At 37.0% G+C, this 25,907-nt stretch overlaps 1 protein-coding gene across 11 annotated transcripts in view; it reads left to right on the top strand.

Moving 5' to 3' along the window:
- The window catches only part of Macrod2 (mono-ADP ribosylhydrolase 2), a 2,114,706-nt gene that overhangs the window by 511,367 nt on the left and 1,577,432 nt on the right, over positions 1 to 25,907 (top strand). The gene's annotated exons all lie outside the window — the stretch shown is intronic.

A 25,907-nucleotide genomic window follows, 5' to 3' on the forward strand; every position in this document is an offset into this window, starting at 1 on the left:
AAACCCAAAGAAACAAAAACAAAAACTAACCAAACAAAAACAAAGAAACAAATGAAAGCAGAGGGCAGGAGGTTTGCATGATTAGACAATCTTGGTACAGACATTCCCTGGATGTTGTTTCCACAGGATGGTACAAGAAGTTCCTATTGTTTGAGGGGACAGACTAGTTCTCAAGTCATGATTGTTCCAGCCCTAGGGTATCCCTCCTTGCCCTCCTGGATAATTGCACTAACCTGGAAGATGGTCCTGCCCCTTTGTTTAGAATTCTTGATGGTGGACTAAAGACACAGCAGCAGGAATATCTCCAAGCTCCATCTTGAGCCTCAATCAGGAGGCAGAGAGAGCTCAAGGCAGTTTAGCATTAAATCCCAACCATCTTCTCAGTCCTTGATGATGATGTAAGATCTCATGGTTCACTCAACACACCTTTGTCTCATGTCAATTATTGTACTGGGTACTAAAAAAAAAATAATGTTTTCTTTGCCCTTAGAACTTTTAAATCTTAAAAATAATTTAAATACAATTATGTGACACTTCTTTCTATCATAATCTTCTACTAGTAGGGAGCATAGGCATCTGACACTTTCACAGTGTTTTTCTGCACCAGTTACAGTTTAGCTCTGAGATTTCAGGCAGCTTAGATCCACATTTAATTTGGCTTTCTTTCTTCTTTCTAGTCCATTTGTGTTGACGTAATAAAATACCTGAGGCTGAGAACTTAAAAGACAAGCAATTTATTAGCAAATCACTTGGGAAATCACTTGGGAAATTTTGGAGCATGCTATCAGCTCTTGTGGCTCTGTTACGACATGGCAGAGGAGGGTAGTGTTCATATTCTGAAGGGATGAACCACACAGCAAGGGCTCTCTATAGAACAGTCCAGCCTCATGACAACTATCTAATTACATCACTCTTTCGAAGGCTTGTATTTACTGTCACCCTATATTTTAATTCAGGAGATATGAATATTTAACAGGGAAATATTTTTTCTTTCTACACATTCAAACTATTAATACTTTTGAATAAGTAATTTAGTGATAATATGGTATCCATACGCATCTCATAATGCTTTGCCGATCTTTTTGTTCAGTTTTACTGTATAAATTATTGTAGAAAATATGAAAATTAAGTTTTGATTGTCCTTCTATTCATAGAAAAATGTTACAAATTTGGTTCTTTAATCCAGTGAAGAACTGCATGATATAAGTTAGTATTTGAGTAAATAATTCCTTTAGTAATTTTCCAATATTTATTTAAATAATGATAGGGAATTATTACAGTTGTCAGTGGAAGTGTTGCTTCCACTAAAATGCAGGTATGTGAAATTAGTCACCTTCCCTTGTAATTCTGCATTAGATGGACATAAACCTCAATGGCTTATACATCACAGTTTCCTAAACTGTAAGTTATCGAAAAGAACTGAACTGTTAAGCTGACAGTGTATTTGACTTATATATTTCAGAAGGCAGATCAATCACATATAATCAATTCTGGCATCATCATTATTATCTATTACAAAAATAGCTTACATGGAAGGAGAACTTGCTTGTGCAAATTTTGAGTGCTATGTCGTAACAGAGCCACAAGAGCTGATACCATGCTCCAAAATTTCCCAAGTGATTTACCAAGTGATTTGCCCTTGTGCCATGGCACAAGGTTAAAATATTTTGGAAAAGAATATGTGATAAAATTGTACATTTATTCAGATTATAAAATATTAAAAAGGTAGTTAGATATTCTGTTGTTTAAATTTTAATTATCTTCTATTTTGAATGAAGTTTTTCCTGAGCTGTTGCCTAATTCCTGTTATAAAGTTGACAATGGTTTTTCACAACATTCTTTTCTTGACTGGATATGCAGTTGAAGGGATGGTAAAAGCTCACATTCCCCTTTTTCTGAATGGACCATTGAATTTATTTGCAGGATAATACTGAATGGATATTTAATCTAATGAAAATAAACTTCTCTGATCCTTTTCACTAATAAAAGTGTGTTTTTCATCTTATTTCTTAAAATGAATAGTGGCTCTTCCCAGGAATGTTGGATAGTATGTCTGACACCCTACCTCAACAGGTTAACATATGACTTTTTGTTTCCTTTTCTAGTTAATTTTATCAGAAAATAGTCCATTTATTATTCATTTATATTTCAATGGCCCATTGGCTCCACTTATTCTTACACTGTCTAACCTGGTTTTTTAAAAGCTTTATAATAGAATGAGGTGTAAAATATTTATATCTCCTGAATGAAGGTGGGACTTAATAAGGTTTTAAAAAACGACATTTTTTTCTTAGGAAAATAGTAACAACCCTGCTCCCCAAGTAGGTTCAGGCACAGCAATGTGGAGTGGGATTAAGAAAAATGCCTTTGGGGTAGCCCAAAGGATTTCATCTTTTTCTGTGCCTCAGCATCTATAGAATAGCTAACAAACCTGCTAAACTAGAATTTGGGGTCCTAGGCATAGGAGTATTCATCTATGCTAGTGTAGTGAAGTTGACGTCAAGCCCAATGTAGAGTAAGGAATCAGGATGTTTTTCTCTAACCTTAGATTCTTACCCACCACAGAGTACAGCTAATGAGTGTTGAAATCCCTGGGCCTTGCTGGCCATGAGCCATCCATCTGTGTACCTCTACTCTTAAATGTGTTACACCCCAGGTCTTAGATAGCAGTTGTGTTATTCCTTTATCCCTCCATTTGTCCACTTAACATCTGAAGCTATTATTTTTGGACTCCAAATCTCACACATTACCCATTTTTCTTTCAGTCTCTCAAAGCTAGTGTTTCTCTTGCTTCACAGGTTACTGATGGGTCAGTCACGATTTTGTAGTTCACACGTATTGTTAGATCTTTTATTTGCTTGTCCTTAAATGAAGTCAGTATTGGCTGCTGAAATACCCCTTGACTTATAAGGGTGTGACCAGGGTACCTGAGAAATACTTGTCAAATGTGTTGCTATTTTATCCCCATAACTGGGACTCTCAAGTCTAGGCCACTATATAGTGTTCCAGGGCTATGGTGGAGTCCATCTCCAGTGGTCCAGGACTCCAAATGCCAATGCTTATTGCACTGAACATTGTATAAAATACAGTTAGCAATGTGCCCATCCCTATGGGCCAATAAGCCAGAGAAGGGGGAATGTATTCTAATAGTTTTGTTATGAACACTGTTTAACTTCCAACATACTGTAGTTTGTAGAAAGCACTGGATAATGGGAAGACAAGAGACACTGTTGTGATTCCACCACTTTTTGTAAGAGATAGAAGTGAGGTAGTCTTTACTTTCTGAGCATGTGGCTTTAAAATTCCTTTAAGACTTCTAGCAAATTTCAGAGGAAAATGTACAAGATTGAAGCAGAGATTCTTTTTGTTTGTTTGTTTGTTTCTGTTTTTGTTTTCAAAGCTTTATTATAGAGAAGTAGGAAAAGAAAAAGAGATAGAGAAGTAAAGAAAGAAAGAGATATAGAGGTGAGAGCTGGCCATGACCACGTGGAAAGAGGGGAAAGAATGGAGAGACAGAGGGAACAGGGGGCAAGAGAAAAAAGAGAGTGTCAGGGCAAGAGAGAAAAAGCATGAAACAGAAATTCTTAAGATTTGTACCATCACCTACTTTTAGAAAACATGTGCTTGAAATTTGATGATCAGTCACATGGGTTAATATTTTTGTATTCATTCAAATTAAGTGTATGCCAATATTTTGAGGCATGCATCCTTAGAAAATGTGAGTTGTTGTTCTACTTTTAAATTAACATTTGAAAATCCCTAAAACAAACTAACCCTAGTATCCTGAGGTTCCAAGCGCTAGCTATACCGAATTGTCAGGGCAAAGTCAGGAAGCCAATGAGTAATCATTTACCATTTCTCAAAATCTCTGCATACTTTCATTCTTAATGAAATAAGATAACCAGCAACCTTTATGTCATAGACAAACAGGTTCTAGGCTATTAGATGGCTTATCTGAAGTGCAACTAAGATTTTAAATTAGAGTCTGTATACCATATTTCTCATGTTTACTCAGAGCCACATCCAGACCACATCTGAGACAACTTTCCTTAGAGCTCTTGGTGCCAGAGACTGGATTTGCAAACACACATTGCTATATTCTCTTAGACGCAGAACTACAGATGCATTGTTCTCTAGCCTCCTCCACGATGCAAAGGCTCAATAAAAACTCTGTGTTCTGCCTCCCTTTATTAGGGCATTTTCTCTTCCATGATTATCCAGTGTGAGTATGCAGTGAGTTGGAGCTGTGGGTGGAAGTTGCAGCAATTAGTTTTGCCTCAGGTAGAATGCTGACATCAGTGGTAAGGAGATTAAAATCTTCTACTCAGCTGTTGTTTGAATATTCTGTTGTGTTCTCATCCAACTCTTTTAACTAATTGGAGTGACTTAACCATGTAATTATTTTCAAATGTTTACAATTATTTTAGATAAATATAAATGGATGTTTGCCTGCATGTGAACAACAAAAGGAATAATTTAGTACCATTGCCAAAATAGTTGAACCTTCCTAAATTATTATTGGGTAGAAACAAAATATATTCGTGGAATTCAAAGGGAACAAATGGTCATTTTTAATACTGAAATGAATATTATTTTCAGTTCTACCAGAATAAAGCAGTAGCATTTCTACAAGGTCTTTCTCCTTATAAATGAAAATCTCCAAGTAACACAACAAACAGGAGAAATCTCTGAAAAATGGAAAGGGGAGGATGGTTCTTAGGGTTCTTGAGAGATGAAGAGCTGTACAGAGGTGACTCCCATGAATTTTCTCATCATTCTTCTTGTATTCTGTGTAGGGTATTGAAGCAGTGTCTCGCCTATAGGTTCCAGTAGATGCAGAAAAGGCAAAATGCTCCAAGATCCCTATAGACAGATACATGAAGAAAGATAGTCTAACAGAAAATGTTGTCAATATCTTCTAAACATCACTGGTCTATTGCAGCTTACAGCACCACCATGCTTTCTGTGTACTGGCAGGACCATTATCCCCTGACCTTAGACGTTAGTACCATTAGATAGTGAAAAGTGTGCCTTGTATGTGTCATTAATAGAGGAATGATTAGAAACACTATATGAGACAGTAGACATCACAATGCTATAGATTAGGCTATAAACTAAGAAAAAATATTAAATGAGAAAGTTGAGATAAATAGAAGTCTTAAAAAGAAAGTATAGGTTATAAGTTGATAGACTTAGTTATATATCAGCAAAATACTAAAGGTGTAAATGAACTGTGGAAACTGAGTGAGTAGAATAATCCATTTTTAAAAGTTGGAATTTTAATGTTTTCCAACTTCAAAACTCTACATAAAAGTTTAGTTCAGACATATACCCCAAGTGAAAGAATTAAAATATAAGGATAGTAACCTAAGAATACACTTCTTATATTAAGCAATGATTTCTTAGTAAGGCATTATATAAAAAAAAAAAAACATAAGCAAATACATTGGACTTAATTAAAGTTGAAAGCATTGTTTTTCAAATCATATCATACAGAAAATAACAAATGAGTAGCAAAGTGGAGGAAACATTTGCAAATGACATATTTGATAAGGGAGTAGAGTAATAACATGTGTTCTTGGTGGTCACAACTAATGTACAATAACTCAATTTTGAAATATGCAAAATATTGGAGTAGATATTTCTCCAAACAAGTTACTCACTTGGCTAAGAATGACATTGATAGGTACTGAGCATAATTCATCAGGCAAATGTAAAATGAAACCACAATGACATGTCACTTTCTCCAGTCAGGATATCTATTTTTCAAAAAGACAGGTCATATTGTCTACTACTTATAAGAGAAATTACAACATTCTTACATGACTAAAAAGAACACAAAATGCTGCATTCACCTCAGAAAGTATTGCATCAGTTTCTCACATTGTTAATCATAAGATTATCCTATGAACCCAGCAATTCTATTATATATATATATATATATATATATATATATATAATGAATGATGTAAAAGTATACACTCATATAAACCTTGTGAATGTTTCTGAATAGCATCACCACTCATATCAGCATTCAAATTTAAACAATGAAATGTACATTGACAGATGAACAAATATAATCATAAAATAGAAAATTACCCATTCATAAAAGTAAATGGCTCACTAGATCATGTTGCAACAGGAATCAATGTTGAAAATCTTAGGCTGTATTATTTTAAAAATCTAGTCATAAATGAATGTATATTGTATGATTCTATTTATGTGAAATGTCTATAATAGACAAATCTAGGAGCAGTAAGCAAATTATTGGTTGCCTAGGGCTGACAAGGTGCTGAGGAAGAGAAATGGGGAGTGAATACTAATGGGTATGTCTTTCTAGGGAAAGATGAATATGTTCAAACATTGATTGTGGTCATGGTCGAACAAGTCTGTGAATATATAAAACCCACTGAATTGTGCACTTTAAATGGGCCAGTTTTATGGTGTGTGAATCAATAAAACAACTAAAATATAAATTTTCTAAATATTCCAATTAAAATATTCTAACATACTGGGTAAAATATGTGCTCTGATGGTTTACTCTCTGTATGAAATTCATGTCCAAAATAGCACAAGTAGTTTAGAAGTATAAAGATGGAAACGGTTATACGGCAGAAACATTGTCTTCAAAAAGGTAGTTGTTGTTATACTGATATGATAAAATAGACTGAATAAATAAAATTAATAAAGACAACAAGTATGTTATATACTAGCAAGAGGATCAGCTAATAGAAAGGTATCACTCTAAATACGATGTACCCATTGAATAATAGTGCTTCAAAGTGCACAAGAAAAATGGAATATTACATCTCCCAATTTAATTTATTTAAATTTTGTTGATTCTATGACTGCCTCTACTTATATGATAAACTAAAACCTATATGTCTATACTGATTCTAACCCCTTAAAGACCTCTGTCATTTTACCCTCAGAACACATCACTGTATTAGCTATTGACGTATGTGTATATTTATATCATAGATACAGATTTTAATTTTGTAATCATAGAACTCAGAAGTGATTGCTTTTTAAGACTTCTTCTCTTATGATGCACAGGGGTTCACAAAAGAGGACTCAATTGCATTATATATATATATATATATATATATATATATAATGTTGAACTTTGAACTTGCATATATATAAAATGTTGAACTTTGAACTTGCATTTCCCCAAGAACACTGATGCAATGATCTGTTTATCAGCTTATTTTTTTCTAGATGAATCACATCATATACAGACTTCATTTACTCAAATAATTTCCCTCCATGTAATTAATCTCAGCTTGCAGGTGGTAGCTGTCATACTTTGCTTGCTCATTGTAATTCTCACTGTTTCCAGACTCAGTCAGCAAAGAGGTCCGAGATGGAAGAGGAGAAAGCCCATGGACTCACAGGCTCCTTCTTCCTTATCCTTGTCTTTGTCATCTAATAGTGGCTGATTTTCTCTTTGCTGAGAAATCCTTTTCATATATACCATACACTCAAGTCCCTGGGACAGGACCTCCCTGCTTTAAGCATTGCCTGCTAGCCTTTGCCTGAACAATGAGAACACCGTTCCCTTTATACTTTCTACCTACATGCTCCTTTGTTATTGACTGACTTTTCTTGTATGTTGTATAATCATAATTCCCACACAATTTTTTCCTTAGTGACATATGCTAATGGTTTCATGGATGACTTTTGAACCTTCTACAATAGATTCTTTTTTTAGAATTTAAATTAACTTGTATAATTTCTAAAAATATGAGTCACAGAGAGTTTGAAATCCTCAGAAGGACAAGTCAAAGATAAAATTTGGAGCTTTTCCTGTATTTGTGAATGTATATGAATATACACATATATGGGAGGTTGGTCTAAATATAAAATAATTTGAATGGCACATATATCATTTAGGCATTGAAGCTCTAATGTCCTTAGTAGTTAATATTTTACCTGTGGACATTGACGAGACAAAGGTTTCTTGAACAAGAGAGGACAAGACATTTATTGTTCTATAGACATTCTTACAAATATGCTGTTAGGATTATGTTAAAAGGAGTTTGAATGTATTAAAAACACAGTGACTTTGTGGGAGATGCTAGATAGGAACAAGTGCCTATTAAACACTTGATTTCATAGGTGTGGCTAGCTAAGATTAAGGTTTACATGGAGAGAGATTGGGGGAGTTATAAAATGGGATAAGATCCTGACCTAGAATATGCAGTCACAGCCTTTATTCTTTGGCCTGTAGCCAAGTAGCCAAGTCATATAAGTCACGTGGTGCCTCCCGCAGGAAGAACAACCTCTTCTAACAACTCAGAGGGACAGAAATAGGAAAAATATAAAAATATAAATGTTACAACTTATTCTACAAATGATTATCCCTTAGACTTAGTTTAGACACAAACTCCTCTGTGTTTGAATACAGTACCTTTCTGAGATAGACTTCTTGAGAACACCATTCTGCAATATTTTTTTTTTCCTCTAGTGTCTCAGAGTTGCTCATATTGTCCCATCTTATGCTACTGCCCACTCTAGGAAATGTTAATTGATTTCTACTGAGTGTCAACATTCAGTTACTTTAGTACTAATTCCATAGTCACTGATTTCAAAGCTTCATATAGCAGTGAACCAACTAATAGATCAAATTTTAAATTGCCTTTTTCTAACTTCTAATTCTTTTTTCACAAAACAATCTTATTTTAAAAATTTGCCTTATTAATCTATAAGGAACCTCAGAAACTATTTTCAACGGGTAAAGTGTGATTTATTTGTATCCATTTAGTGCAGTAGGAACAATAATGGATGGGCTGTCAGACTCAAATGAAGGTTCATTGCTTTATGGTAATGTCAGTAATGAAAACAATATTAAAGTTGAATGATGCCTATACCCTGGGAATCTTAGATTGTAGCACTTAGACATACAGGGTGAATGTGTATCATGCGAACAGCTGTTACTGATGTTGAATTATATGTTAGAATTGTATACTACTTAAAGTAATGAGATTGTTTAGAAGCATTTAGTTGGGTTGACTTTGATGTAGGTGACCTTATTAGACTATAATTTCACCCATTTCCAAATGCCTTGACCTTTGAGAAAGATTAGTTCATTCATAGGTTTTCTTATGATTTTGTCCAAGAACCTTGATAAGTGTTGATACATATTTTTGAAAACTTTCTAGGATCTCATCTGTACACTAACACATTTTATCATCATGGAATTATTATTTTTAAAACAGCGATGTCGAACACAGTGTTAGATTTCAAGGCCTAGTATGGGAAATATATATTTTAATTTTTAATGCAGTTCAGGTTTCTCCGAGGTGGTTCACTGTTTCATAGAATCCTCATTTGCTTTTCTAGTCAGGAAGACATACCATAAATACTGGTGTTATTATTAACCAGTCTACATCGGCTCCAGCTCTAAATAACATAAGAACGAGAAAGGAATACTGCAGCATGTTCAATATACGAAACTCTCCCCGTGAACTGCTTGGAAATGTCACATCAAAAAGTACCATTTGATAAAGAAAAATATACTTGCAAAGATAACTTCTCACGCCTTCCTGTGTCATAATTTCAACTGCATTCCTCGTGTTCTGAACAGTTTCAGAAAGTGAAAACCATATGGGACACATACGAAGAAAATATTCTAATGAGGATTTCCATTCTGAGTAAAACAAGTAAATAAACCAGGAAGAGTAGCTTGATCCTTTTTTTTTTTTTTTAAATTAACTCTAGCAGTCCTTCACCCTAATCGGCGGTTTACTGCTTTTACAGGAAGCATGTTACTCTGCTACCATCTGGACATGCTGAATAGAACCTTCGCCTCTGGATGAGGGAAAGCATAATGATTAGATAGATGTTTTGGCAGAAACCCCCCCTTTTTTTTAGTGTCTAGGGATTTGAGATGTAAAACCAATGGCCGTCATTTTGAACCATCTGCTCTTTTCTCGAACTCCTCTACATGGAATGAGATTAGGAAATGGGGCATCCTCAAGCATCACTTTGTTGTAGTGATAACATTTTTTTTTTCATTTTGTCAGACCGTGCAGATGGAACAGAATCCCTTTCCCGGAACCCATCGCACAGGCGTGGAGCTTGCTTTCTATTTACTCGTGTACCCACCTCCTTCCATGAGAGGAGGTGAGGATTTTACAACAGGAAGGAATACAGAACAGTCAGTAACATTCACTAGGCAGTGCATGAAGGTGAGGGGAAGGGAAGAAGGAGTCAGATATCACTGTCAGCTAGAAAATGGAGGTCTTTGTGTGCCACCCTTGATCATGTTTATGTTGTTTGAAATTGGTGCTAAATTACTTTGAGTGTGTGATCCTCCTAGGTTTAATGAAAAGTTGGAATTTCACCAAATCCCACCCTAGAGTCCTCATTGGGTGACTTCACAGAGAATGTTTCTGCCTGCTCTCCCTCTGGGATGTCTTGGCTTCCTGGGTGGTTTCTATCCAGTGTCTCTCATCCCCTCCAGAAGAGGGAATTTTAGAAAATAGTCTTTCTCTGGATCAGCTGCTTATCACCGTCCTCCAGGCCCCTGTCAGAGGATTAACTGGACTTTGTGTTGATTTTCTTTTCTCTTGCTTTGAGCAAAACTTGGAAAAATTTAGTACAGTATTTATTGTCCTGACTATTTCTGTGTTTAGTCCCAGGCCTGCCTCATGCTTCCTGGCTCAGAAGACCCGATGGCTGAAACTGAATCAGATTGGATGGTGGGCTTTTACCTTGCATGGGAAGGAGAGAATTCTGCTTCCTTCTCTTCTTCTCTCTAGGGTTTCATTCCAGTAGTCAGTTCCCCAGGATGCCCCCTCCTCCTCTGCATGAACAGCTGTCGTGAAGCTGGGACACATTAGTACTTCCAGTAGTAGAAATGCCATACAAGCTTCTAGACTGAAAGCAAATATAACAACTTTCATGGAGAGTGGCCCTCCAAATGGGCTGTCTTTAGATCTAGGATAAACTCACATTTCAGTAAGGCTAAAACTAAGAGGGCCTAGTACACACACACACACACACACACACACACACACACACACACACGAGTAGCTAACACTGAAAAGCACTGATAGCATCAAATGCTCTTACCACCAACCAAAGAGTACACACGGAGGGAGCCAGCTGCATATGTAGCAGAGGATGGCTTTCTCTGGCATCAATGGGAGCAGAAGCCCTTGGTTCTGTGGAGGCTCAATGCCCCAGTGTAGGGGAATGCTAGGATAGTAAGGCAGGAGTGGGTGGGTAGTTGGGGAACACTCTCATAGAAGCAGGGGGAATAAGGGATAGGATAGGGGGTTTGCTGAGGAGAAACTGGGAAAGGGGAAAACATTTGAAATGTAAATAAATAAATGTAAGAGTTTCTATTCCTGCACAAACATCATGACCAAGAAGTAAGTTGGAGAGGAAAGGTTTTATTCAGCTTATGCTTTCACATTGCTTGTTTATCACCCAAGGATGTCAGGACCGGACTTAAGCAGGTCAGGAAGCAGGAGCTGATGCAGAGGCCATGGAGGGATGTTTTTTACTGGCTTGCTCAGTCTGCTCTCATATAGAACCCAAGACTTCCAGCCCAGGGATGGCACCAACCACAAGAGGCCCTCCCCTCTTGATTGCTAATTGAGAAAATGACCCATAAGTTGGATCTTATGAAGGCATTTTTCTCAACTGAAGCTCCTTTCTCTGTGATAACTTCAGCCTGTGTCAAGTTGACACACAAAGCCAGCCAGCACAATAACCAATAACAAAAAATAAAAAATAAAGGCGAGATCTCAATAAAAAAAACAAAAAAGAAGAATGCACAGAGGTGGCTCAAGACACTTTCCATCAAGCCTGAAGACTTGAAGTCACACTGTTCCCAGGTAGCAGAAGGAAAGAACCCATTCCTGCACTTCGTCCTTTGATCTCCATGGGTACACTGTGTCATGAGCATGTACTTATGTGCGTATAAATTCTTTCTATGTATGTGTCTCTGTCTCTCTCTTTTTGTCATGCTCTCTCTCTCTTTGACACAGATACACTCACTCACACAAATATATACATACATGGTAAATAAAAAATAAGAAAATAAATAAATGAATGTAATAAAGGATATGCAGAATGTGGTCTCTTTATAGGAATAATGCGGCTGTTTGGTGAAGGAGTTTGGCAGTTGCCCTTAAAAATTAAACTTTCCTTCTAAGATGACTGTAGATTGATATGGAACTATAAATATGAATGTTCTTCTTCATTACATTTTACTTAATTTTCCCACCACAGCAATATTTTTCAGAAGTAGTTATAGATAGCTATTATCAGTGTTCTGATTTCTATTTAGACTTTTCTAAATAGAAACTGGGAAAGGGGAAAACATTTGAAATGTAAATAAATAAATGGCAAAGAAACTTTCATTTTTCATTCCTCCAACTCTAGTGCAACAGGTGAAGGCTCCCATCTGAAATCCTAGCACTTTGGAGGCTCAGACACTAGAATCAATGACTTGAGGCCAGCCCGGGCTAAGTAGCAAGTTCAAAGCCAGCCTGAATTATCTAAGAAGACTCCTGTTCCCAAACAAACCAAACCAAAATAAGTAACAATGATAAGCTAAGTTACATTATATCTGCCAGAGTTTCAACACTGATATTCAATACAGCGGAAAACACCCATTTGTACAAGTATGCTCCATGTTTCTCTTAGCCAGCTGCCATACGTATAGATGTCACACTCTGTCTTACCTCCTTCTTAACCTTCTTGTCATAATACACAATTTGCCAGTGTGATTGATTGCTCCATCAGCACAGTGCTCTGGAGACTCTGTTTGCTTCCTATATTAATAGTTGGCAACATTACATGGCTGGGTAGTAATCTATAGTGGGGTGGGACCTTTTTCAAATTTCATTCACTAAAGGACATGTAGGTTGGTTACAGTTTGGGATGCCTATCAAATAGTAGCTTACCCTATCTATGTACAGATGTTTGTGTTAGCGTTGGTATTTACTGAGTTACGTGCTTGGGAGCACAACTGTGGGTAGGAGGGTGTAATGGTTATATAATTATGGGAAGAATGTTTATCAGTGTCACTATGACATGTCATACTCCAGCCAGGAGTGTGTGTCAGTTTGAGTGTCAGGGTCTTTCTGCATCCTCCTCAGCCTTAGATATGAGCATAGAGACTCATTTTAGTCTTCCCAATATGTACACAATTTACGTTTTTCCTAATGGCTAATGATTTAATGAGCCATCATCGGATTGTCCTCCTCAGTGAAGTTTTTCTCCTCACCTTTTGCCATTTTGTAATTAGACTGAATTTTTTTTAAATATTTGCTGTTTATTTTTGAGAGTTTCAAACACATTCTAGCTGTTAGTGTCTTGTTGGCATGCAGTTTAAAAATGTTTTCTCATGGACGATGGTTTGTGTTTTCATCTCTTTAACTTGGTATTACACACAAACCAAATATTGTCACTTTTTGTAAGTCCTCTTTTTCTTTCCCAGTGCATGGTTTTTATTGCACCTATATGCACGCGGCTTATTCCTACATGTCTAGAATTTTGCTTTTATGTCTATGGTACATTCTGAGTTAACTTTTAACAGGATGTAAAGCTCAGGCTTAGGTTCATTTTTTTTTTTTTTTACATGCAGAAGTCCAAAGCCCCCAGTGCTATTGTTTGAAAAGTTCAGCTTCCCCTGTTTTACTGCTTCAGCTGCTTTATGACACTGCTTTGATATATTCTTGTTGGTCTATTTCTGAATCCCCCATTCTTCGTGTTTCATGGAGATTACATATCCCGCCATCACAACCACAGTCTTATTCAACACACACACACACACACATACATATACTGTGTGTACATTACTCTTATGTATATATTGCTGGTCACCTAGGATAACCCACATTATAAACTACAGACATAATTCATGCTAGGCTGCCAGTGTTATCCTGTCAGTTGGAGCAGAGAACTTGTTTTTGTTTGTTTTTGTTTGTTTGTGGTTTTTTTGCTACATCTATTTCTTCTCTGTAATTTGCAGGATAGTTAGTTAAATATTTTTCTTCTATACCTTGAAATCCACATTAGATAGTTTTTGTTTGTTTGTTTGTTTGTTTCAACCATAACTGGTAACTAGGAAGTCTCCCAAGGAGAGGCAATGCTTACAGCATGTAGCCATGCTGTCCAAGCCATGGTGTGGTTTTCTTCTGTCATTGTGCCTCAACTTTAGAGAACTTCCTTCCTTGCTATTGCTCTTCTGGTGACAAATTATAGTTTCTGATCTTAGGATGTCTTGGTTTTTTTTTTTTTTTTTTTTTTTTTTTTTTTTTTTTTTTTTTTTTGCAATTCCTAAAGGCTGTTTTCAGTAGTTTTATGATTCCTGGGTGACAGTTCTTTCTGTACTGAGACATTTGGCCATGTCAAGTGTCCATGGTTAAAAGAGATAATACAAATGTGTTTAGATTTTCTATAGATAATGTATGAATTTTTGTGGTGATGTTTTCATTAATTATTGTACATGTTTAATTAAAATATAATTACACACTTACCCCTTCACTTTCCTTCTTCCAGCCCCTTTCATGTCTTCTCCCATCAATCACTCCCATATGTACCTCCCACTGTCAAATAGATATACTTGTATATATCTATTTGGATAGATATATACAATATATAGATATAGACAGATTTATACAATATAGATATATAATATATAGATAGATATCTATTTAAATATACTTGTATATGTCTAATAGATATACTTGTATATATCTCAAATAGATATACTTATATATATATATCTTACTAGTTACTTGTCATGGTTGAAACAAAATAAATAAATATATATAGTCAATGTAAACATAAAACAAATAACTTTATATTGGGTAATCAATCAAAGGCCCGAATAGGCTGATTCTCTCAGGGGCCATTGGTTACTTGTAGCTCTGCATCTAGGGTGGGACCTTGTGAGATCTTCCCCCTTCCATGTCTGCATGTCCACGGGTACTGTCATTCATTGTTCAGGTCTTGTTTATGTAGCCCTTTCTTTTTAAAAGATGTAATCTCACAGCAGACTTCCTGCTATCCTGGCTTTTACAAGCTTTCTGCCCCCTCTTCCAGGACGTCCCCTAGCATAGCTGTAGGCCCTGTGCTGCAAATAGATGCACTGGGACTGGACACACCTAAATCCTTGGATGTTTTCTTTGTGCGCTTACTTTTTTTTTTTTTAATGAGCTCCATAGTTTTCCTTGGGTTTGTCTGGTGTAGGGTGGTTCGGCATTGAGAATCTGTAAGCCTAAGTCTTTAGGTCTGGGCTCTTCCCCTCTGCCTTCAGTCTTCGGGTGTCAGGGATAGGTCGTCATGGCTGCTCCAGGTCTCTTTGCAGCTCAATTTGTTTTGCTCTTCAGCTTAGGTCATTTCTGTTTTGCTGGCTCTCGGCTCATTGATCCTTTCTTGCAGCTCTACTCAGTACTGCTGAGTAAAGTCACTGAGTTTTCAACTTTTTGATATTCTGCTTTGCAAATCTAAATTTTCTCTGTTTTCTAATTGTTTGATTTCTTCTCTGGAACTTTCTATATTTCTTTTGTTTTGAATGTGTTTCTAAATGTCTATTGAAACATATTTATCAGTACTATTTTAAACCCTTTTAATGATAATTTTAACATTTTTAAGTTCTTACTATCTTTAAGTTCTGTGTTAAATCCCAGAATTTATTGATTGTTGCTTTCATTCAATTTGATATAATCTTTACTCTAGGAATTATAAGTAAAGTTTTTGGAAGCTTGGTCATTTTTGTATTGTTATGAGACGGAGGATCTTATTCACCTTTGTCTTAATTGGATTCTCTTGACTTTAGTTTAGAGGGAGGAAACTCAGGCTCTTCTTAATGTAGCTTTTCAGTGTTACTGCATGGTATAATCATAAGCCAGATAACTCATTCAGCCATTGTTCACATCAGAGCCTGGGTATCCCAGTTACTTTTGGGCAGGAGTGAGTGAGATTTTGATCCCCTGGCGATCTCTATTGACACCATTGCTCTTTATAGGCAACAATCATTAGTTATAATAACAGTTATAAATAATATTTATTGCAGTACGTAATAACTGTTGATAAATAGATTGGAAAGAAAGAAAGAAGGAAGGAAACAAGGAAAGAAGAAAGGAAGGAAGGAAGGAAGGAAGGAAGGAAGGAAGGAAGGAAGGAAGGAAGGAAGGAAGGAAGAAATGTATAGCTTATTCTTATTCTTAACCCCTGGTGGTTGAGACACTGACTCTTACTGTTAGAATCTCCATTAGATGCTTTAACTCTGTCTACATTGCTGGACAGAGCCAACTCTTTGGATTCTTTCAGTTAAATCCTTGAAGTGTATATCCTGCTTCCTAACACCACCATGATACCAACTTGTTTGTTTTAAAAAAGATCAATTAGATGGGTAATGAATGATATCTTGGCATGTTTGAAAGTGGTGATAAACAAGGGTTTACTTACCTAATAATACACAAAAAGTTCCCACAAAAAGTTGCCAAGGGAACATTGGGCAGAGTAAAAATCTGCAATAGGCATAACAATCAGCTTGTCACTAAAGAGAAACTTCAACTGACTCATCAACATGTGGAGCTATGCTTCTGTGTTGGTGGGTAGAAGCATGCAAGTTAAAACAAGGAGGTTCATGTTTCCCGGTGGCATCACAATCTCCTCCTTCAGGACTGAGTCATTTCCCTGCTGCTGCGAGTTTTGAAGTGAACAATCCTTAACTCATTTCCTGCTCCAAGAATTCTCAGAGAAAGCAGCCCTGCCTAAGATTATAGCATCTCACTATGGATAGCCTACAAGCAGTGACTCCTGAAATGAGAAACAAAAGTCTTCTCAGGACCAGATGCCCTACTGTAGGGGAATGCCAGGACAGGGAAGTGGGAGTGGGTGGGCTGGTGAGCAGGGGGCAGAGGGATGGGATAGGGGATTTTCTGAGGAGAAACCAGTAAAGGGGATGGAATACATTTGAAATGTAAATAAAGAAAAATATCTAAGAGAGAGAGAGAGAGAGAGAGAGAGAGAGAGAGAGAGAGAGAGAGAGAGAGAGAGAGAGGAAAGAAAGAAAAGAAAGAAAGAAAGAAAGAAAGAAAGAAAGAAAGAAAGAAAGAAAGAAAGAAAGAAAGAAAGAAAGAAAGAAAGAAAGAAAAATCTTGCCTATGGCTGGATAACTTTAAAAGGCTACTTTCCAGGGATCTCAGCCCAGCAAGAACACTCAGCTTGTATGAGCCTGTAGGAACACAGGGACCTACTAGTATGAATTACTGCAATCTTTTTTGAAAACTAATCTTAGATATTCTCTTTTTTTTTTAAAAAAAAAGTCTTCAAATTAAAAAAATCCTACATTTTTAACTCTACCTTATAAGAGTTAAAAACAGGATAACATTTGCTTGTAAATATTGTATTGATAAACGATGCATGTTATAATTTTGCTTGCTTAGATAAATGGAACTAGTTTTGATATCCATATGTAGAAGAGAAGCTTACCAAAAGAAGAATGGTGTGTTTATGCTGAGCTATTACAATTGTCGTTAAAAACAATGATTTGGGTCTATAGAGAGTGGTTTACAGAAGGCTTACAAATGTCACTGATATAATGCTACATGAAATTCAAAGAAGGAAATTCAAATGGTGATCTGTGTAGGTGTGTTGGTGTGCATAAGTCCTGTTACAGCTACTGACTATCCCACAGTACTAGTGAAGATCAACAGGGAAGAATACATTTGATCGAGCTGTGTTTCATCCCGAGTATGGTAGCATGACTGTACTTGTTACTTCCAGTGATTCTCTCATTTTAATCATTTGGATGTTTGTTCTGATTAGTGAATGACTGTGCTACCCTGGCTGCTAATTATTTTGATTGCTATCCTTGCCTATAAAGCATATTGTCAGTTGACCGATCGTTTTTTGCAAGTCTGTTTGTGTAGTTGGCTATAGAAACAATAAGGGTTCAATAAACTGCATTGGCATTCAGTTTATGCCAGACATTTGGATGGGGAAGAAAGTATTCAATTTACTTTATTATGACTGTGTAACAAGTATGAACAAGTTATAATTAGGATCAGCACTCCAAGTCCTCTCTGGATTCTCCTCTCACTCAGAAAAGTCCATAGAAAAGGAGAAGCGTTATTCAAAGGAATAGACTTTCGAGGTCCTAGATCATATATCCAGGTGTGCCATATCTTCAGTCTTTGGCAGTGCCATTAAAAAGCTCAGTGTTTTCATCAGAAATGCATTATTAGGATGAGATGGATGGCATTTTGAAGGATTTTGAACTCATGAGAGAAGAACGATGTTTCTGTGATATTAGGTTTTATATGATTCATGTTACTTAAAGAAAAATGTAAATGTGGAATGGAGTATACTGATAGGCATTATGAAGAAACACGTGTATTTAAGAAGTAAGTGAATCAAGTCAGTTTGTTCATTTGTGTTTGATCTGATCTGACACTGCAGACCTGCAAAGGGTCTCACTACTACGTCTTTGCAAGCAGGACGCCCCAGTGCATGCCATGGGCATTTGTTGCCTTTGTTTGGGTGGACTTAAACAAAGCTTGCATCATCTGGCTTTGGTCCCTTTGACAGCACCTTTTAGCATCCTTGTCATTATTCTCTTTGTGGGTCATTGCAAAGCATTCCGGAAGACTTTGTAGTTTAGAGAGCAAGAGAAGCTGGTGTCTAATTTGTTGTAATTGCTTAACTTGTTCAAATAGTTTAATTTACCCCAAATATATTTGGCAGCTTAGAAGAAAAGTGTTTGTTCAAACATGAAATCTTTGTAATTGGGAAAAAACCCAATTATAAGGTTTTGTGGTAGATAAGCCTTAGTGAACTTTCTCACTAATTTAGTTAATCTTTAAATAACATTGGTTTAGTTATTTGGGAATAAAACAGTAAACCGCTCTGAACTGAACATCTAGTCATCCCCCACCCCCAAGAAATAATGTGTTAGTAATGTTAAAGACATTTCCTACAGCTAAGTGTCTTCTTAAACAGCTATTCCAACTTCTGCCTGACAGACTGCCTTAGCTGTATCATTCCCCCTTTCTCAAATTCACTCCCTTTCCAAGGCTGGTACAGCTTCAGCCTGCTTTAAGGCTATCAAACCTCTGGGGTGTATAAGAAAGGCTTCCTTTCCAACACATTCTACCATTGCTGTACCAAGGAGAGATACCCTGACAGCATGCTAATGTGAGGTTTCATTTTTGCTTTAAAAAACAAGAATTTCATTCATATATAATGTCTTGCAAAGAAGCACAATCATTCCTTGTGCTTTTTGTAACTCAGGGTATTTTGAGATGTCTCATTTGTGGGTGGTATTCCTGACATAATCTTTTTGGGAGTTAGATTTCTGCCTGAATTTGTGATGAATTTGTAATGACAAAACAGCATAGAGAAAATGAAAAATAACACCAGATCCTCTAGTATTATCATTAGCCCATGCTCCCTGAGTTAATTACATTTCTTAGGAAAAATTGCTAAAACTTCCATTTCACCTCATGTGGTGTTCACAGATATACATATAGTTATATGGTATAAATATTGAACTTTTCCTGAAAAGTAAAGTTTTGTTCGCTGAGCGCTGCTTCCTTTCATGCCTGTGCAGTCTCCCCCCGGTGCAGTAAGTGACTCTCTGTTCCGTCTTGTAGTTTTTGTGGGACATGGTTTACAATTATTCTAACATTTTGATTTTTCTTTCTGTCTGTCTATCTATCTGTTTGTCTATCTATCTTACAATCTTGACGAGGTTAAAACTGTAGAATAGCTGAAAACTGGCTATTTGTACTGATCTAATAAAAAATGGACAGTTTATTAGAAGAGCATTATAACCATTTTACTAAATTGATCCAAGGACTTAAACCTCAGATAAATTTTGTGCCAGGGATATGGATAGACCTACAAAAGAATGTTAGATCCTAAAAAAAAATGTTCTAGGAAACAACTCAGAAACCAGCCATAGAAGGTACAAAAAGCCAACAGTGATTATTTAAAACTTGTAGATAATTACAAGTGTTGGAATAGCTAAAGGGGTTTTGTTGTTGTTGTTGTTGTTTTGATTTTGTTTAGCTTTGTCTGTTCTGTGAAAAAAAAAAAAAACACTGGTTTGGAAAACACTTTGCTGTTGGGTCTTAAACTAAAAGATACATACCTGTCCCTAGAACAGCAATCTCCAGACCCAAAATCAACAGAAAGAATCCATATATATTTTAAAGATAGTTACATGAGCTGGGCGTGGAGATATAGGCTGTTGATTCCAGTACTTGGGATACAGATGTAGGAGGATGTAGAGTTTGAGACAGCCTGAAATGTATAAGTGAGAACATCTCAAAAGACAAACCAAGACATGCAGAAGGCTCATAGCAGCAGCTTTAGTAACTTGCAGAGCAGAAACCGTTTTCCATTCTCAATAGCAGAATGGAAAAGAGGATGCAGTAAGAAAAGAATAGGAAGGCACAAAGGAATGGCCAAGTGTAAGTGCACACAGCATGGCTGGACATGGCAAGAGAGTGTTGAGTAAGTGAAACTGGATACCACTGAGAAAACTGTCTATTATCCAAACAGGCTAACCTTATGTAGTCCTATGTGAGGGTGTTGGTGGTGAACCTTGCTGCAGGAGGACTAATGAAAGCCATTGCACTGAATTATAATGGATGCTCCTTTGGGGTTAACTGTTCAGCACATCAAATCCTGAGTCTCACAGGACTGGGGGCACCTGGGTACTGTCAGTGGGCAGGGAGTAGTGATACTTGTGTTCTGATCAGTGAGAGAAGATCACACAGAAAAAAAATGAAGAGGTTTGGTACATGAACATGTGGTGATTCTTTTTCAATCAGAGAGTGATCCGGAAGAGATGAAGGGGTTTGCAGTCCCATGGGGAGAACAGTGATTTCAGCCACCCAGAAGCCCCAGGACTCCCAGGGACTAAACCATCAACCAAGGGGTACACATGGTTCCAGCCAAAAATGTGGCAGAGGAATGCCTTGTTGGGCATCAGTGGGAGGAGTGGTCCTTGGTCAGGTAAAGGCTCAATAGAGGCCCCAACCAAGGGAAATCAAGGTGGGGAGGTGGGAATGGGTTGGGTGGAGGGGCATATATGTGGAGGCAGGGGGTGGGAGGAGGTAGTGGGGGTCTTTGGGGAGGGGGGAATCAGGAAACTTTTACCTTTGGCAATGTAAATGAAGATGATATTCAATAAAAAAAGAAAAAAAGAAAAAAGTTATGATTAAAGCCTATGAAACTTAGACAAAGTTTAATTCCTCAGAAGTCACAGGGAATTCTTTGAAGACTCTATGTAGGTCAGTACAATATATCACACTTTACTGATAACTGATATCAGTGCAAGAAGGTTGTTGAAAACTTCTGCTCCCCAGTCCCTCCTTTAGAAAGTCTAGGTTTTTTTTTGTTGTTGTTGTTCAAGATGGACCTAGACATTGTTATTCTTTGAGACATGTATTAGATAATTCCAATGGTTAGCCAAACAGAGAGAAAGAGGAATGAATGGGGCCTGGCTGGCTCTGATTGCACCTTCGCCCACCCCGAGACACTCACATATCACAACCATAACTTGAAAACTGTTTCTCAAACACTGCTTTGAGTGCTAGTTAAAAAGTAGTTTTGTTGGTCTTAGATGAAAGCTTTCACTTGTTACGTTTGAACAGTGCCCTGATCCAGCTATAAACATACATCCTGAACATTCAAGGTATACAGATTGGAAAGCAGCTGGCTGCAGACATATGCCCAGAGAAACTCATGCCTGGAGAAAAACAACTAGAAAACTATAAAATTAACCAAGTAGATGTATTTAACTTCCTGACCAGAATGATTATTTTGCTTTCGTTATTAAGTTCCTAAAAGGAACCAAGGACAAAGGAGGTGAGCACTGCTTCATTCCGAGAACTAATATGCTTCAGGAAGTTCCCAAGTCCACATGTTTCCAGTTACGTTTAGCATGTTTTATCAAAATCAAAGTAGGGAATTAATCTGCAGAATACCCAGTTTTCCTACTTTTTATATTTCTCTTTACTTTTTTTTAATATTTTTATTTTCTATATTCTCTGTTTACATTCCAAATGATTTCCCCTTTCCCGGATCCCCCCGCCCCATATGTCCCATAAACCTTCTTCTCTCCATCCCTTCTCCAATCACCTTCCTCCTTTTTCTCTGTCCTTATATTCCCTTCCAATGCTAGATCAATCCTTTCCAGGATCAGTACCCTCTCCATACTTCTTCATGAGAGTTATTTGTTATGCAATTTGTGCCTTGGGTATTGAGGGCTTCTGGGCTAATTAATATCCATTCTCTTTACTTTTAAAGCTATCCACTTTATTAGTCATTAAAAGTTAACTTTTTCTATTTCTATTGCATGCCTGGCTTTTGACGCGTCACTCAGGCCCTCTTGTTTGATGGGCTCTAGGTGGAAGCAGGGACAGACAGTCATATTCTGCATGGTGTATAGTCTTAACGCATTTGTGAGGTTCATAATTATGGGCTTTTTTTTTTACTTAAGGTTTTGCTTGCCTAAAACACTGTCTGTATGCATGAAGTAGTGTCATAGTCTCATGGCACGTTATTACTATTGGAATAAGTAAACACATGGGAACAAAAAAAACCAGAGTATTACATCACTCTAGTGAAGCAATTATTGTTATTCCATTTGGAAACATTTGCTTAGTTTCTATTTGTTTTTTATTACTTTCAATGTATTTGAATATTAATTGATTTTTCATTGCTTAATAGTTTCTGAAGTTACTTAACTTTTTTTAAAAAATTGGTTTGTTTAAAGGTGTAAAGTTCTGTCAATGTATATGACAGTGAAATCTTGAGTTCTTCTAGTTCATTCTCCATCCCTCCCTTTCTCAACCAACTCCCCTTATATTTATCTTTAAATACAAGACCTCTTCTTATTTAACTATTGCTTATTTGTATGTGTCTGTAAATACATTTAGATTGTCTATTATTTATTTTTGTTAGGTCTGTATGCTTTGGATTGGATGACCTATTAGGAAGCTAGTCCTTGGATAAGACTATTAAATTTTCAAATAAATAATGAGTGAGAAAAATAACAGTTTACATTTATGCAACCTTCTTTAAAATCTAGCTTAGCAGAAAGCAGCTAGATTCTTGTGTTTCTGCCTCGGACCATGATTTCAGTGTGATTCATGTATATAAGGTCGACGAGTTGGAGGCTTGGTTCTTTGTGGAGAGAGGATTTTTTTCTTTTATTGTATATTTTCTTTATTCGCATTTCAATTGTTATCCTCTTTCCAGGTCTCCCCTCTGGAAACCCCCTATCCCATCCTCCCTCTCCCTGTCTCTGAGGATGCTTCCCCACCCACCCATTCACTCCTGCCTTTCCACTCTGACAGGACAGGGGATAGCAGTATATGAGGTCCCAGATTTGATCCATGTAGATCTACTGAGCCACAACACAGAAGGTGGAGTCTATAGGGAGACCCTTAGGTCATGTAGAAGTGATCCAGGCATTAGTAATTTGAAAATCAAGTTGTTCTGTAAGTTGGGGCCTGACTTTCCTCTATCTTGGTTGTCCATTCTTGTAATATGATCTCTTCCCACGTTCTTGAGAAATGCTATCTGCTGATAGGACCTCATCTCAGGCCCAGTGCTAAACTCCTTACGTCTAAGACTGAGTGAATCAAACCTCCTTCTTTGTAAGGTCATCTCGCTTCAGGCATATCTTTCCGGTAATGAAAAATGGACTAATACATGTAACCTCTGGATAACTCCACTGTACTATCTTACAGGATAAAAAATGTCACATAATATAGTGCTACTATTAAAATAGTTTGACTTCAGAAACTCCCTGGAAAAAAAAAAACTCAGAAATGCCCAAGGCCCCTCTGGAGCATAAATTTGACAGTGTCGGTTGGTCACTATTTTATTTCTACTTTGTCACAAGATATTTGATCAAATGAAGCTTGTGGCTAGTCACAGGCTGCTGTCGATCCTATCTCAAATAAGAAAGTAATTTGCTAAGTTTTGCTTATTTCCTTGTACATGTACAACGTTAGCTAATCATAACTACAAACAAAATCTGTAGTCCATATCACCAGAGCTCTGTTCAGATGAGAGGTATACACAGTATAGCTTTAAATGCAGAGATTTCTTACTGATTCATCTCATTTTTTAATTTGGCACGTAAGGGTTGTGCACAAATGCAATTTTAAAAATCAAGTGTTCTCTACAGGTGGGTGGACTTCATAAGAAAGGCATGTTAATGTCTCAATTCAATACAGGAAAATTACCTGGATTTGTATTTATCTTTCTGTTAAACAGCGCTTATAATGCTGCAATTATATAAATATACAGAAATTGTCAGAAGGGAAATTGTTTTCTAGAGGCATACCTGTATAAATTTCAGACACACAACGAGCACATGGTCTTCACATTGCAAAATAAGGAACAGTCTTTAGGCAGGCAGGCAGGCGACTGTTAAAGGGGAGTGCATCAGGAAGCAGAAGCAGCACTCTGATTTCCAATTCAGATTGTTTACCCCACCCATGGTTTCCAAAGGAAAGATGTCATGACTCCTTCTTCAGAGTGACACACAGAGAGAGAAACTTGTCCCACATGAGCAGAGGTTCCAAATGTGCAAATGTTGGCCCAGGCTTTAATGTGATTTGATAGCCAAGTGTAATAACTGCTGTCTTCATAGGTAAAGACAAGGGAAGGAGATGACCGGGACCACTCAGCCCTGATGCCACCTCACTCGTTTTGTCCACCCCACAGAATCAAGGTGACTCTTATGAAAGGCCTTTTATATAAGCCTGGCTCCCTTGCTAGATGCACACACACTTTTAATCACAGCACCTAGGAGGCTGAAGCATATCAGGGCCCATGAGTTCCAGGTGGGACTGGGCTACTTTGTGAGTTTTAGGCTAACCTGGAATGCAGGGTGAGACTCTGTCTCAAAAATAGGTATTAAATAAATAAAAAGGAAATACATTCCTGAAGTTAGAAAACATATAATCTGTACATCAAACACAACTTTTTGCCAACTAAAGGTGATTAAAATGTTAACTTCATTTAAATGCAAGCTTCAGGATTATAGTGTTAGCTTTTTGAACTGTGCAAGAAATAGCTTAGGGTTAGAGATGAAGGCAATCACCCCTTACAATAATTAAACTGGAGAGGAAACTAGAAAAAACGGGAATACCAATTCTTTGGTGTAAGATGAAAACACTTGGTGTAAGTGGCTGCTCTGCCCCCTGCCCCCACCCTAACGCACAATGCATGGTATAGAGGAAGCCCAGAGCACGGGGCTCCTGAAGAATTCTCTGGGATCCCTCCTGCTCTGTGGCCTGCTACCTCTGAATGTTTATCCACAGTGTAACTTTATGCAGCACAACACTTCTAATAGTCTGATAGTGTTATTAAAAAAAATAAAATTTTTGCTTCATACAACTTAAAATAATCAGGTACAAGGTAGCATGTTATAGGGGATATGTAGGATATGTGTCTTCAGAAAAAAGTAAATCATGATTTTGTGCATTTGTATAATTTTGTAAGTTGGAGACAGGGATTTTAGGGAGGGGTTCATAGTCCTGTGAATTTAGATGATTTTCTCTCAAAGTGTATCTTTTGCTAAAATATCTATTGAATCTTTTATTGACTTGGTTTTAGCAAATAAGAAGAGAGAGAGAGAGAGAGAGAGAGAGAGAGAGAGAGAGAGAGAGAGAAGAAAGAGAAACTCAGTGCCACCCTGTATCCTTTTAAACACTAATATAAGTAATTTTGGTAATACAGCATCTAATTTTGCAAGGCTCTGCAGCCAAAAGTCTAAAAGTATTATAAGCACATATCAGATGGACTTAATTACATGCAGTTTATTTTTCAAGTGTTGCTTTTGAATAGAACAGCTAGTTGCTATGAGCCCAAGGCAACTTCTCTGCAAACTAATTCAGGTGTCG

This window comes from Apodemus sylvaticus, chromosome 5 (assembly GCF_947179515.1).
Source record: "Apodemus sylvaticus chromosome 5, mApoSyl1.1, whole genome shotgun sequence".
NCBI lineage: Eukaryota > Metazoa > Chordata > Mammalia > Rodentia > Muridae > Apodemus > Apodemus sylvaticus.